The sequence below is a fragment of the Periplaneta americana genome, chromosome 6 (assembly GCF_040183065.1).
Source record: "Periplaneta americana isolate PAMFEO1 chromosome 6, P.americana_PAMFEO1_priV1, whole genome shotgun sequence".
NCBI classification, from domain to species: Eukaryota; Metazoa; Arthropoda; class Insecta; order Blattodea; family Blattidae; genus Periplaneta; species Periplaneta americana.
In genome coordinates, this window is record NC_091122.1 from 6,815,790 (window position 1) to 6,829,298 (window position 13,509).

The 13,509-nt window shown below is 35.4% G+C and overlaps 1 protein-coding gene across 1 annotated transcript in view; it reads left to right on the top strand.

Moving 5' to 3' along the window:
• The first annotated feature begins 6,175 nt into the window (after nucleotides 1–6,175).
• LOC138700933 (dehydrogenase/reductase SDR family member 11-like) overlaps nucleotides 6,176–13,509 on the top strand; it is a 28,338-nt gene continuing 21,004 nt past the window's right edge. The window contains exon 1 of the mRNA XM_069827373.1: nucleotides 6,176–6,359. The gene's annotated coding sequence lies outside the window, so the exon portion shown is untranslated. The remainder of the gene's footprint in view (nucleotides 6,360–13,509) is intronic.

The following is a 13,509-nucleotide window of genomic DNA, read 5'->3' on the forward strand; positions in this document are numbered from 1 at the left end:
AAGACATATTTAAGTGGGAGTTGTCTGGTTTTGAAACCAAACGAAGCCATTTTTAAAGTGGAGTTGTCCATCTCTGAAACTAAGTCAGGGAGTTGTCTGGTTTTGAAACCAAACGAAGCCATTTTTAAAGTGGAGTTGTCCATCTCTGAAACTAAGTCATGGAGTTGTCTGGTTTTGAAACCAAACGAAACCATTTTTAAAGTGGAGTTGTCCATCTCTGAAACTAAGTCATGGAGTTGTCTGTTTTTGAAACCAAATGAAGCCATTTTTAAAGTGGAATTATCTGTTTTTGAAACCAAACGAAGCCATTTTTAAAGTGGAGTTGTCCACTCTGAAACTAAGTCATTGAGTTGTCTGGTTTTGAATCCAAACGAAGCCATTTTTAAAGTGGAGTTGTCTATCTCTGAAACTAAGTCAATGAGTTGTCTGTTTTTGAAACCAAATGAAGCCATATTTAAAGTGGAGTTGTCTGTTTTTGAAACCAAACGAAGCCATATTTAAAGTTGAGTTGTCCATCTCTGAAACTAAGTCATGGAGTTGTCTGGTTTTGAAACCAAATGAAGCCACTTTTAAAGTATAATTGTCTGTTTTTGAAACCAAATGAAGCCATATTTAAAGTGGAGTTGTCCATCTCTGAAACTAAGTCAAGGAGTTGTCTGTTTTTGAAACCAAACGAAGCCATATTTAAAGTCAAATTGTCTACTTTTGAATCTAAGTCTGTTCTAACTCGGTTTCAAAGGAAATTTACGTAAAACAGTACTTATTCATCCACAAACCGATTATATAAGCAATCAGCCATGTTTGGATTCGCGATCCATGATGGGAAAAGGTGGTACGAATGTGGGCTTCTCGTTGGCTACTGAAGGAATTGCCTTAATTTGAAACCAAGCCACAGTGGAGTTGTCTGCATTTTGATTCTAAAGCGCACAATTAAGTGCCATTTTCGCTCTGTTCTGTCCGTTTTTGAACCTAAACAGTTCCAGAATCGCATTTAGCATACAAAATTATATGAGAAACAATCGATATCTCGAAAACCCAAAAAATGGATTTGTCTAACTTTGATACTATGGTTCTCATTTACTCATAGCAGTAATAACTAAAACAAGTCTCACTTACACAAACAAATTATCGATCATTATCGATTACTGAGAGTCAGGCATCTTTGAACGACAGTGTATGTCAGCAATCAGTCATTATTAAAGGGAGGAGTCCACACCTGTGGAGTAACAGTGAGCGCGTCTGGCTGCGAAACCAGGTGGCCCAGGTTCGAATCCCGGTCGGGGCAAGTTACCTGGTTGAGGTTTTTTTTCCGGGGTTTTCCCTCAACCCAATACGAGCAAATGCTGGGTAACTTTCGGTGCTGGACCCCGGACTCATTTCACCGGCATCATCACCTTCATATCATTCAGATGCTAAATAACCTAGATATTGATACAGCGTCGTAAAAGAACCCAATAAAAAAATTAAAGGGAGGAGATATTGAAATATGATATTTTTTTCCTAATTGATGTACAAATTAATATTTTTGTACGTAGAAATATCGCTGAAGCAACAACTGAAATTTTAGATTAGTTTTGAAAAAAAAAATGAGGCTCATACTTAGAAAAGTGTGTCAGGATAAAGTAACTGACTAAAATTGACATACCGATATCATATCTCAGCCAATTCTACAGATAAATTAATAGTACATTATGCAACGAGCCTATAATGGTAGTAATTAAGACGCGAGTCTGTTTGTTTATGAAACGAGCGCAAGCGAGTTTCATAATTTTCATACGACCGTCTTAATTACCATTATAGGCAAGTTTCATACGACTTTTTATGCTCGACCATATTTCTAACTTGAAATTATTCATAAGTATTCATGTTATTGTTATGTAAGTGAGGAGCGGAACGGACCTGAATTGTGAGATGTCCGCAGACGCGAAAGTATTGATTTTTTCCGAGGCACGAATGTCATTGATTTAGAATTGAAAAACGAGATGACAAATTGAATTTATTTGAATACTATTTACAATTAACACTAATTATTATAGTAGCAGAACATAACCTTCTGCGACAATATTGGATTTCCAGCCTCCGTGACTTTTCGCTAATTGTCTTTCGATTCCATATCCGAGAATAATCGATACTTGCGGTTTTATAATGGTACAATGGTGATTACTCATTTGCTGAACAACTGAATTATAATGAATAGGTGTACTTTAATGAGGTGCATTAAAGGGCTACTACCAGGTGTATAATTACTACATTTCGGCACGGTCGAGCATAAACATTTCTATGATATTTTACTCCTAAGAGCTGGTTCTTTAAAATGTTTGTAGTACAATTTTAATACTGGCTTCCAAAATATTTAAGATAATCATTAAATTTTAAGGAGAAAGTTTAGAGGTATTTTTATATAAATATGGAAACATATTTTTCAAATGCAACAAAAGAATAAATTTATATTGCTGAAAAAAGTTTCCTGATAGCTTAAAGAATTGCCTATATTCAGCAAATATCATGCATGTAGCATTAATAGTTCCGAAGATATGTCACTTTTTCTACGGAATTAAGCAAAAAATTTAAGTTACTGGAACTTGCAATCAAAATTTAGTGTCAGTTAAAAACCATATGCACCATAGCTCTAAAAATGGCGTTACAGCAGTTGACAAATGCATATGCATTGAATGTTAAGTAATATGTATCAAAGATTATTTCGTTAACTGGAGAATTAGCACGGTAGCTTTGAACCGTGCCGTTACGGTTACGACCAAATTTAACTAAATACACAATGTTGCCAACATAAGAACATGACTTTGGTCTGTGATGTCGTTAGAAAGAGAAATCTGTTTCTTTTTCTCTCTACCTCCTTCGTTCTGAACATTACTGAGAGATAGCACCACTGTTACTTTAATCTATTTCAATGATTTTTTCCCTGGACCACCTATTTGTTTGGACGACATTTTCTACATACAGTAGAACATTAATACAGATCTTACAAGCGATCTCCAGTTACTAACAGTATGGTCATCAAAATTGTGTGTCCATTTCATCTCGAATTAAAATCTCTCTCGCATTTTCTTTTGTTTCATCACGGTCGAATCGGTTTATCTCTTCGGTATCGATATTTCTAGTCTGTCATGGCCTTTATGACAGTTTTTGTATCGTAATATAGATAAACAATACTTACTTACTCACTGGCTTTTAAGGAACCCGGAGGTTCATTGCCGCCCTCACATAAGTCCGCCATTGGTCCCTATCCTGAGCAAGATTAATCCAGTCTCTACCATCATATCCCACCTCCCTCAAATCCACTTTAATATTATCTTCCCATCTACGTCTCGGCCTCCCTAAAGGTCTTTTCCCCTCTGGCCTCCCAACTAACACTCTATATGCATTTCTGGATTCGCCCATACGTGCTACATGCCCTCCCATCTCAAACGTCTGGATTTAATGTTCCTAATTATGTCAGATGAAGGCTACAATTCGTGCAGCTCTGCGTTGTGTAACTTTCTCCATTCTCCTGTAACTTCATCCCTTTTAGCCCCAAATATTTTCCTAAGAATCTTATTCTCAAAAACCCTCTATCTCTGTTCCTCTCTCAAAGTGAGAGTCCAAGTTTCACAACCATACAGAACAACCGGTAATATAACTGTTTTATAAATTCTAACTTTCAAATTTTTTGACAGCAGACTAGATGACAAAAGCTTCTCAACCGAATAATAACAGGCATTTCCCATATTTATTCTCCGTTTAATTTCCTCCCGAGTGTCATTTATATTTGTTACTGTTGCTCCAAGATATTTGAATTTTTTCACCTCTTCGAAGTATAAATCTCCAACTTTTATAGTTACATTTATTATAGATAAACAATAATATAATTAAAGCGGTGAATAATTCCATGGCACCTGAAAGTTTTTTTTTCTTAAAAGACTAGATATTTTCACTAGGCCACAAATAAAACTGCAACGTGATCATAATTACGTACTTAATGCTTTGGTGAACATTGACTGGAAGTTTACTTTCCGTTATTTAAATGATATTCCGTGAACCACACCTTTTTTCCCTTTATTTCGTTGTCATAACCTACTTTAACATTTTACTACATACTCATTTTCTTTCAGTGCATTCAAAACATCGTCGTTGTACTGCATAAACCTTGCACTTGACTAATGGAGTGATTTATTTAAGAATATAGTCGCGAATTTTACTACCACGATTTCGATTGTCTTTTGTTTGACACGGCTCGGGACGGCCCGGTGACTAGTGGCCAGCGAGCAACGTAGACTATCGATATTGCTCTACCGTGCGTATTATCCAGTTGTTCCGATTATTTTGAAGATTTTTTTTTTTTAATTTACAGATTGTTCACAATATTTAACTACCTTCTCCTCTTAATACACCTGGTTGCGATCCAGAGGTTGTTTTGTTTGCAGTTGTGTAAGGATTAGATTATATTATTTCTTGAAAACCAATAACAATAGAACTCATTGTCTTTCATATTCAGATTTTACTAATATCTATTGAAATTAATGTTTTTCCGTAGGTCTATATCCTGCAGATTCAAAGCATAAACTACTTATAAAATGAACTATAATTTGTTAAAGACGACGTTGGTTATTCCGGATCTAGCATTCTAGTTTTATTTTTTCTCTTTTTGCGTACGATATATTAGCGTATGGTTCTTTTTTTACATAAATAATACACACTCATTGATGATAAACTACCATTACACTTTTTCATGTTGACAACTTGAAGTGTCATAAAACTTAAGATAGCAATATGTCGCGTACCATGGTTACGAAAATGTCATAGCCTACTTGATGTACAACATCGCCTGGCCCCTTATCGAGCATATCGTATAGTATAGTAATTACAGCCAATAACTCCAACACATTGCAATCTCCAACAGAGGAAATTCTCTTCAAAATATGTGACCGGTTCTCAGTCAATAAATTGGTATTAAATTGTAATAAAACTAACATAATTCAATTTAAATCCTGTCCAAATTCAACCTCGCAAATTTCTAGCGCAATAATTAACAATAGATCCCTATTAGAAACAACCAAATTTCTCGGCTTAAAATCGATAAGGTGTTAAATTGGAAAAGTCATATTAAAGAAATTACCCCCAAACTAAATTCAGCTTGTTTTGCTATTAGATCTATGCAAAAGATAGTAAATATCAATACCTTAAAAACAATATACTTTGCATACTTCCACTCGGTAATGAGTTTTGGAATAATATTCTGGGGAAATTCCACAGATAGTAACAGTATATTTCTATTACAAGAAAGAGTAATTAGAATAATAGTAGGTGCCAAATCTAGGGAATCGTGTTGGACTATTTTCAAAAAAACTACAAATAATGCCCATGGCTTGTCAGTATATATTTTCATTAATAATCTTCCTCGTATGTAATCGTGAAAACTTTGTAACTAATTCAACAGTTCATAGCATAAATACACGTCAAAAAATGACTTTCATACTCCATCGGTAAGTCTATCGTGCTATCAAAAAGGAGTGCGTTATATGGCAGTAAAAATTTTTAATAGCCTCCCTATCGATATAAAATATGAAACTCAAAACATAAAATTATTTAGGGCCAAATTAAAGAAGTACCTAATTTCTCACGCCTTCTATTCTGTAGGTGAATTCATGACATTCAATAACGCTTCATGAAATTGATACTAAAACTTTGTGTTGTACTAGTAGACTATATTGTAAATCTCGTCTGTATATATTTCATCTAGACTATGACTATAAATTAAGACTTTATAATAGTATTAAGTTTTTTTTTTGTTCCATATTCTAATGTATGAATACCATGGAATGTTAATAAATACAATATAATACATTACAATTACAATCATTACCAATGAAATTGCACAATTGCTACCAATTACACAAACATTGTATACCTACAAAATTTAAAACCTGCGTGCTAAATTTCAGTATGTTAGGTTTCGAAAAAAAAAAAACTGTCCACAAAATATGGATTTATAGACATAATACGGATGGAGTCATTATGCTCGTCCTAATTATAAATATTCTTAACAGTGAAAGATATATAAGACACTTGACAATGTAGCTTGTCATTTCTGTGACCCAGTTTTCTTTTATACGGCTATTGTGAAAGCATATAAATTGTAATTTATCAACATAACATATACATTCAAATAACAGTCCAGTCATTCCTTATAAACTTCACGAGGTTTGTGTGCTTCAGCTGTCTTATTCAACATGGAACGCTGGTCGGGACGCGTCGCCATGGTTACTGGAGCCAGCGCCGGCATCGGGGCTGCCATTGCAGTTGTTCTAGTCGAGAAAGGACTCAGGGTTGTTGCGGTGGCCAGAAGGGTGGAGAGGATAAAGGTACAAGGCTTGAACAGGAGGCAAGCTTCCTCGTTCGACCATTACTCCAGTAGGTAGCTGCATTATCATTTTCCAATCATTGGGTAGTGTCTTTATTTCTACTATTACACTTTTACTAAGTCATACGACATTTGACCAATAAAACGGTATGGAACGACGAGTTTCAAGCAATCATGACTACTTATCCTACAATTTTTATCACCTCCCTAGCATTTGCTTGTTTTATCACTTCCCTAGCATTTGTTTCTTTGTTTGCCAACATCGTACTTACTTCCTTACTTACTTACTGGTTTTTAAGGAAACCGGAGGTTCATTGCCGCCCTCACATAAGCCCGCCATCGGTCCCTATCCTGAGCAAGATTAATCCAGTCTCTATCATCATATCCCACCTCCCTCAAATCCATTTTAATATTATCTTCCCACCTACGTCTCGGCCTCCCTAAAGGTCTTTTTCCCTCCGGCCTCCCAACTAACACTCTATATGCATTTCTGGATTCGCCCATACGTGCTACATGCCCTGCCCATCGCAAACGTCTGGATTTAATGTTCCTAATTATGTCAGGTGAAGAATACAATGCGTGCAGTTCTGTGTTGTGTAACTTTCTCCATTCTCCTGTAACTTCATCCCTCTTAGCCCCAAATATTTTCCTAAGCACCTTTGCTGTGGTCGTGCCAGAGAATCAGTCCTATTCCGAGGCTTATTGTAGGGATTCGTAACAAGCTGTTTTTTACGGTAATGGGTTGTTAGCCCTTCGCCCAACCCCCAAGCTGGAGGACCACCCCTTATCGACTGTCCGCGACTGCTTATTCAATATATTCGCAGCTACCCTCCATATCTGGAGGCCGTCTCCTCTATCCGCAAACTGAGGACGCGCCATGCCGTGGTGATAGGGACCCACAATACATGGATTTTGCAACTCCCTAGCATTTGTTTTTATCACCTCCCTAGCATTTGTTTTATCACCTCCCTAACATTTGTTTTTATCACCTCCCTAGCATTTGTTTCTTTGTTTGCCAACATCGTACTTACAATAATTGTCCCTTTTAAAATTATTCATGTTTATTTCATCACCCTTAATTAAAACTTTTCTCTATCATTTATCTCGTTCATATTATTTAGGTTATGTTGTAATTTCTGCCGTATGAGTTCTAGAGACCGGCAAATCACACAAGACTCACGCCCGTACCTGCTTGCCGTCAGGCTCGGGTTCCGGTGACGCTACAAAGCAAGTTAACTTTTAGCCTGAACCCATTGAGCCCGGGTTTTATAGGTTCAGTCCAGGCGGGACCCAAGAAAGCCTGCCTGTTTGCTCGTATTATAAGGTAGAGTGACTTGCATTCACGGAAGCCAGTCTGCGCTGGTTAAGATGAAACTACTAGTTTGAAACCTAAGTTCGTTGGCTATTTAGTCATTTCAAAAAATCTTTAACTTATGGTCCAACACGGCAGATATTTCTTGATTAAAGAAACACAGTTTTACGATTTATTGCGCTACAGAATTCATAAAGTAATAAGACAGTATTATACATTTCATATTCCTGCAAAGTGTATCTGACTCAACAAAATAGTAACATTTCGTAACTTGTGACTAGTTGAGAAGAGAAGAGAAGAGAAGAGAAGAGAAGAGAAGAGAAGAGAAGAGAAGAGAAGAGAAGAGAAGAGAAGAGAAGAGAAGAGAGGAGAGGAGAGGAGAGGAGAGGAGAGGAGAGAAGAGAAGAGAAGAGAAGAGAAGAGTGCAGGAGAGAAGAGAAGAGAAGAGAAGAGAAGAGAAGAGAAGAGAAGAGAAGAGAAGAGGAGAGGAGAGGAGAGGAGAGGAGAGGAGAGGAGAGGAGAGGAGAGGAGAGAAGAGAAGAGAAGAGAAGAGAAGAGAAGAGAAGAGAAGAGAAGAGAAGAGAAGAGAAGAGAAGAGAAGAGAATATAGAAAAATATTTCATTTTAACTTTTTCCTTATCAACAATTAAAAACCTCATGAATACCTGTAAAATGTATAAAAGGTTTTCGTTCTTCAGAATTTTGATTTGCTATTTAACTTCTGAGGGACAGATTTCTTTTTTATTTATGAAGCTGAAAGTTTGAATGGTTTGCATTGAATTTATATTACTACGATGAAAAGGAAAATGCAAGTAATTTATAATAACTGTTGGCATTTAATGGACATTATGTTTACGAGAAATAGGTTTCTTCTTCTTTATTAACGGTACGTTTCAGAAGACAACAAATTAAATTTTCAGTAGTTTGTCTATATCTGTAGGCTTCTTGTCAGGTTTGAATGACTTGGTTCATATTCATCATGCATCTGAAAGCAGCACAGTCTGGCGCAGGTCGGCGGAACCCAACAGTCCTTTCGGGTCACTACCACACTGCCTGCCTGCTTGTGAGGGAAGGTAAGCGTAAGGCCGCTCACGGACGTAAACAGTTATGGGCAAGCCTGATCGACAGTTTGCCTGTCTCTGATGAGTTCATGGATAGCCACGTATCAGAGTTTATTTAACATGCTGATAATATGATGAAAGGGTGATGGAACGGAGAAAAATTCTCTCCGGCGCCGGGATTTGAACCCGGGTTTTCAGCTCTACGTGCTGATGCTTTATCCACTAAGCCACGCCGGATACAACCCCGACGCCGGTTAGAATCGTCTCAGATTAAGCTCCATCTCTTGGGTTCCCTCTAGTGGCCGCCCTCTGCTCTACGTCATAGATGTCTATGAACGCAGGACCGAAGTCCATACATGTGTTGAGGTGCACTCGAATGAGTGACTTGTTGGCCGGGATCCGACGGTATAGGCGCCGTCTTAAATCACAAAGTGATTTATTGCGCATATCATATATATATATTTTGATGTACCGAAGTACATATGATATTTCCATGCAGATATTCTGCGTCATCATATGATGAAAGAGTGATGGAACGGAGAAAAATTCTCTCCGGCGCCGGGATTTGAACCCGGGTTTTCAGCTCTACGTGCTGATGCTTTATCCACTAAGCCACGCCGGAAAAAAAAAATATATATGCTGATAATAATTAAAGTGGATTGCAACTGTTTTAATAAAAATGAAACTGAATTAACAAAGCCTTCTTGACTAGTAATCGCCCAAAGAGCTCAATGGAAATTGTATAATTGACACAACTGGTAACAAGATAACAGCTCATCATAACATACTATTGCCATCTAGCGGAATATTTGTAATGATGAGTGGTACAATAGGCCTAATACATTTTCCAGACAATCAGTTAATATTTTTTGTATTAGAGTACTTCATTTCTTATAATCTTTATATACTTTCCTTATATTTGTGTAATAGTCAATTAAATCCCACTGGAGTTTTGATTATCTTTAGATAAATCAAAACCTCTAATGAGATTCTTTATATAAAAGGATCTATTTCATAATTTCTCCATTATTCAATATCAATAAACGCGTAAATAACATCGATGAACTTTTGCACCTTACTCTATTATCGAACACAACTTATAAGAAGTAAGTCAAATAGAGATTTATAAAAAGATACAAATGAATAAAAGCATGTTTGATTAAGAGGGAAGAATTTCTGTTTTCTACATATTTTACAATAACTTTGAGTTATAATTTGGAAAGTATTGTACCAAACTTTTGTGGAATATGGCCCTAATCATAATGCTGCCTTACTATCTTCTACAGCCATCGCGATCTTCTTTTTTTCATTCTATTATCCACACATTTTCTTCACTTATTTTCCTCTTTTTTTTTTCTTCGACGCCTTCTTGTTTTCCTCCTTTTTCTTCTCAATTATTGTTAACTTCACCTCTCATATTCCCCTCTTCGTTCTTTAATACGTTCTTGTTTTTCTTATCTGCAAACATTTACGTTTTTCTTTCCTTCACTCTGGTAATTCACCCTTTCTCCTTCCTGCTTTACTATTTAAACATCACTTCTACAGGGACATCATTTTATTTTTACTTCAATTTTTATTGTACCTGAGTTTTTGAATGTACTTCACTCCCACCCCTTCTACTAATGAAGTTCAAACTGTACTCTACACACATATCCGAGACTGCATATAGTAAACAGCACTGAGTTAGTGAGTATAGTACGTTCCAGAAATATGTTCGCGTTTTCCAGTGACGAAAGAGCTTTCAATATTGAATCATATTTTCGCACAGGTACTGTCCGTTTGTCTACGTCGCATCCCGATTTCCTCCACCTGCTTCTGTTCGCCCCTCTGTAAAAGCAGGGCTGTCTTAGCTATTTTCTGAAAACATTAATTTCTGTTAGGAATTGGACGTTTACGTAATATTATACAACTGTTTAAAATATCTTAAATAAAAGGGCCTCGTTAAGTAATTAACTGTCACGTGATTTCCCCCCTTTCTACGATCCTGCGACATAATAACTTGGACGGACAGTAGATAGCATGTCTGAGTAATTTTATCTGTGCGGGTCGGGCAGAAGTGAAGATTGAATTTACAGTACGTAAGGTACTCTTTTATAGAGTAGGTACAGAATTATTTCAACATGAGTTACTAGTACGAAGGACGAAACTGGAAATTGGAATTAGATGCAATATTCTATAGTGTGATAATATACACAAAAGAACTGAAGCCTGTATCGAAATAAACGGCCACCATTTACAAATATGTGTTTAGATATCCATATTATGATTATTTTTCAATTTAACTTCATTCTCCATATTGTACGCTGATAGACAGTATAATCTACACTTATTGTTAATACAGTACTGTATTCAGATTAAACAAAAACCTAATGAAAATTATCGAACTCAAAATTGCGATATTTCCTAGTTTACGTAAATGGATGAACTACTTTTCTTCCCTCCTATATCTAGTAGAGTGATTTGTTTGTGTTTTACGCCAGTATCATCGAACTACAGTCGTGGAAGGGGGGTAGCAATCTGTGTTTCCGGTTCTCTAAAGGTATAGCCAGGTTAATATTAAAAATGTTAGTAAAAATAAAATGACGTCCCTGTACCATCTACAAGAGAGCCGGGCATGAGAGCGGCTCCATTTGTCGGCCAGAGCTGCTCTCGCTCCGCAAGGCACTTCAGTTCCAAGCCAGAGCAGAACGCTCACGCAGTGGCGGACTCGCATTACAGCTACCTTCCCTGCATTAATGTAACAAGAGCCACGGTTGTTCTAGTCATTCAGTCTGTCAGTACATAATAGTTTATAAGGATATTACATCAATCCATTGTACAGTACAGAATTTATAACACTCTTATTAATTTAATGAAATTAACTTGCTCTACACACATATACACACGCACACACACACACACACACAAATCTTTAGGCTTATTTACACAATCTATATCCACAATGCTTTAACAATTACATAATGATATCTATACTAATAATAAATCTGTAGCCGAAATTTTTCTGGTAATTTTCGATTTTCCAAAAATAATTGGTCCTAACATATATAATTAACCACCCTGAAACCGAAAATCGCTTTTTTGACATTTTTGTTTGTATGTCTGTCTGTATGTTTGTTACCTTTTCACGCGATAATGGCTGAACGGATTTCGATGAAAATTGGAATACAAATTAAGTTAGTTGTAACTTAGATTTTAGGCTATATGGCATTCAAAATACATTATTTAAAAGGGGGGTTATAAGGGGGCCTGAATTAAATCGAAATATCTCGCTTATTATTGATTTTTGTGAAAAATGTTACATAACAACAGTTTCTTTAAAAAATAATTTGCGATAAGTTTTATTCCTTAAAAAAATTTGATAGGACTGATATTTAATGAGATAAATGAGTTTTAAAATTAAGATAACTGCCATCTAAGGCCGTGTAATGAATTAAAAAACAAATGACTTCGCCTATAAGGGGCCTTGGACAGCAACAATCGAAAGCTATGAAAGATAGCCTACAGAGAATGTTTCTGTGTTTGTAGGAAGTAATATCGGAAGCTAAATTAACCGATTTGTATAATTAATTATTATTTCACCATTGGAAAGTGTAGTTTCTCTAGATGGACATAATACTATAATGTTATTACAGTAACTTCTGATATAATATAATATAATATAATATAACATAATATAATATAATATAATATAATATAATATAATATATGTAATATTATATAATATAATTTATTTGAAGTGTTCAGAACCACAGTGGGCCAAGCGCCATTTACTGAATACGTAGAAAACAAGGGTTAAAATTAAGTTATTACCATAATTCAATGGAAATCTATAAAAAGTGAAATAAAATATACACATTAAATCTAAATGATGTCAATCTTCATTAAACTATGGTTGCATGTAATAAAAATTAAGAAACATGGTAAAGGAATTGTCATTGCACCAAATGAGTGTCTCTGGACCAAAATGATCGCATTTTAATTATTTGGATGCAATTTAAATTAAGTAACATATTAAACGATTTATCCTTCTATCAAACACGAATGTTCCCTGGATCAAATGTCCTATTTTAATTATGTAATTACTTTACATTTATTGCTAACGGGTGCAGCGGAGCGCACGGGTACGGCTAGTTCAAAAATAAATGAATAACATAAACATAAGCAACTGCGATATAAAAGTGACAAGCAATAATTTGAATAGATGTCAATGATTTTATGTAACGTCTGTAAGATTAAAATAGCTTCTTATGCACAGAAAACTTGATAGGCTATTCTGTATATTCGTTTCCTGTATTTCCTAAGCTAATTTTTATGACCAAATGAGTGGTCTCTGGATCAAAATGGTAGCATTTTAATATTTTAAATACAATTTAAATTAAGTAACATATTAAACGATTTATCCTTCTATCAACACGAATGTTCCCTGGATCAAATGTCCTATTTTAATTATGTAATTACTTTACATTTATTGCTAACGGGTGCAGCGGAGCGCACGGGTACGGTTAGTTAATAATATAAACATATGTAATAAAGGATTTAAATCAGAAATTTACTATCCTTGTAATTTTATGTTATATTATTGACTAAGACCACACCGTACACGAGCCTGCTCTTACGGTAGTGGCTAGAAACATTTTTGTTTTATAAATTTAATTTGTACTCACTAGCTAGCTAATAAAATAAATGAAATAAAATAAATTACATTAAGAAACAAAGGACAAAATTAATAATTAATATTCTCTTACACTTTTTTGTATGAATAAACTATTGTAACGAAA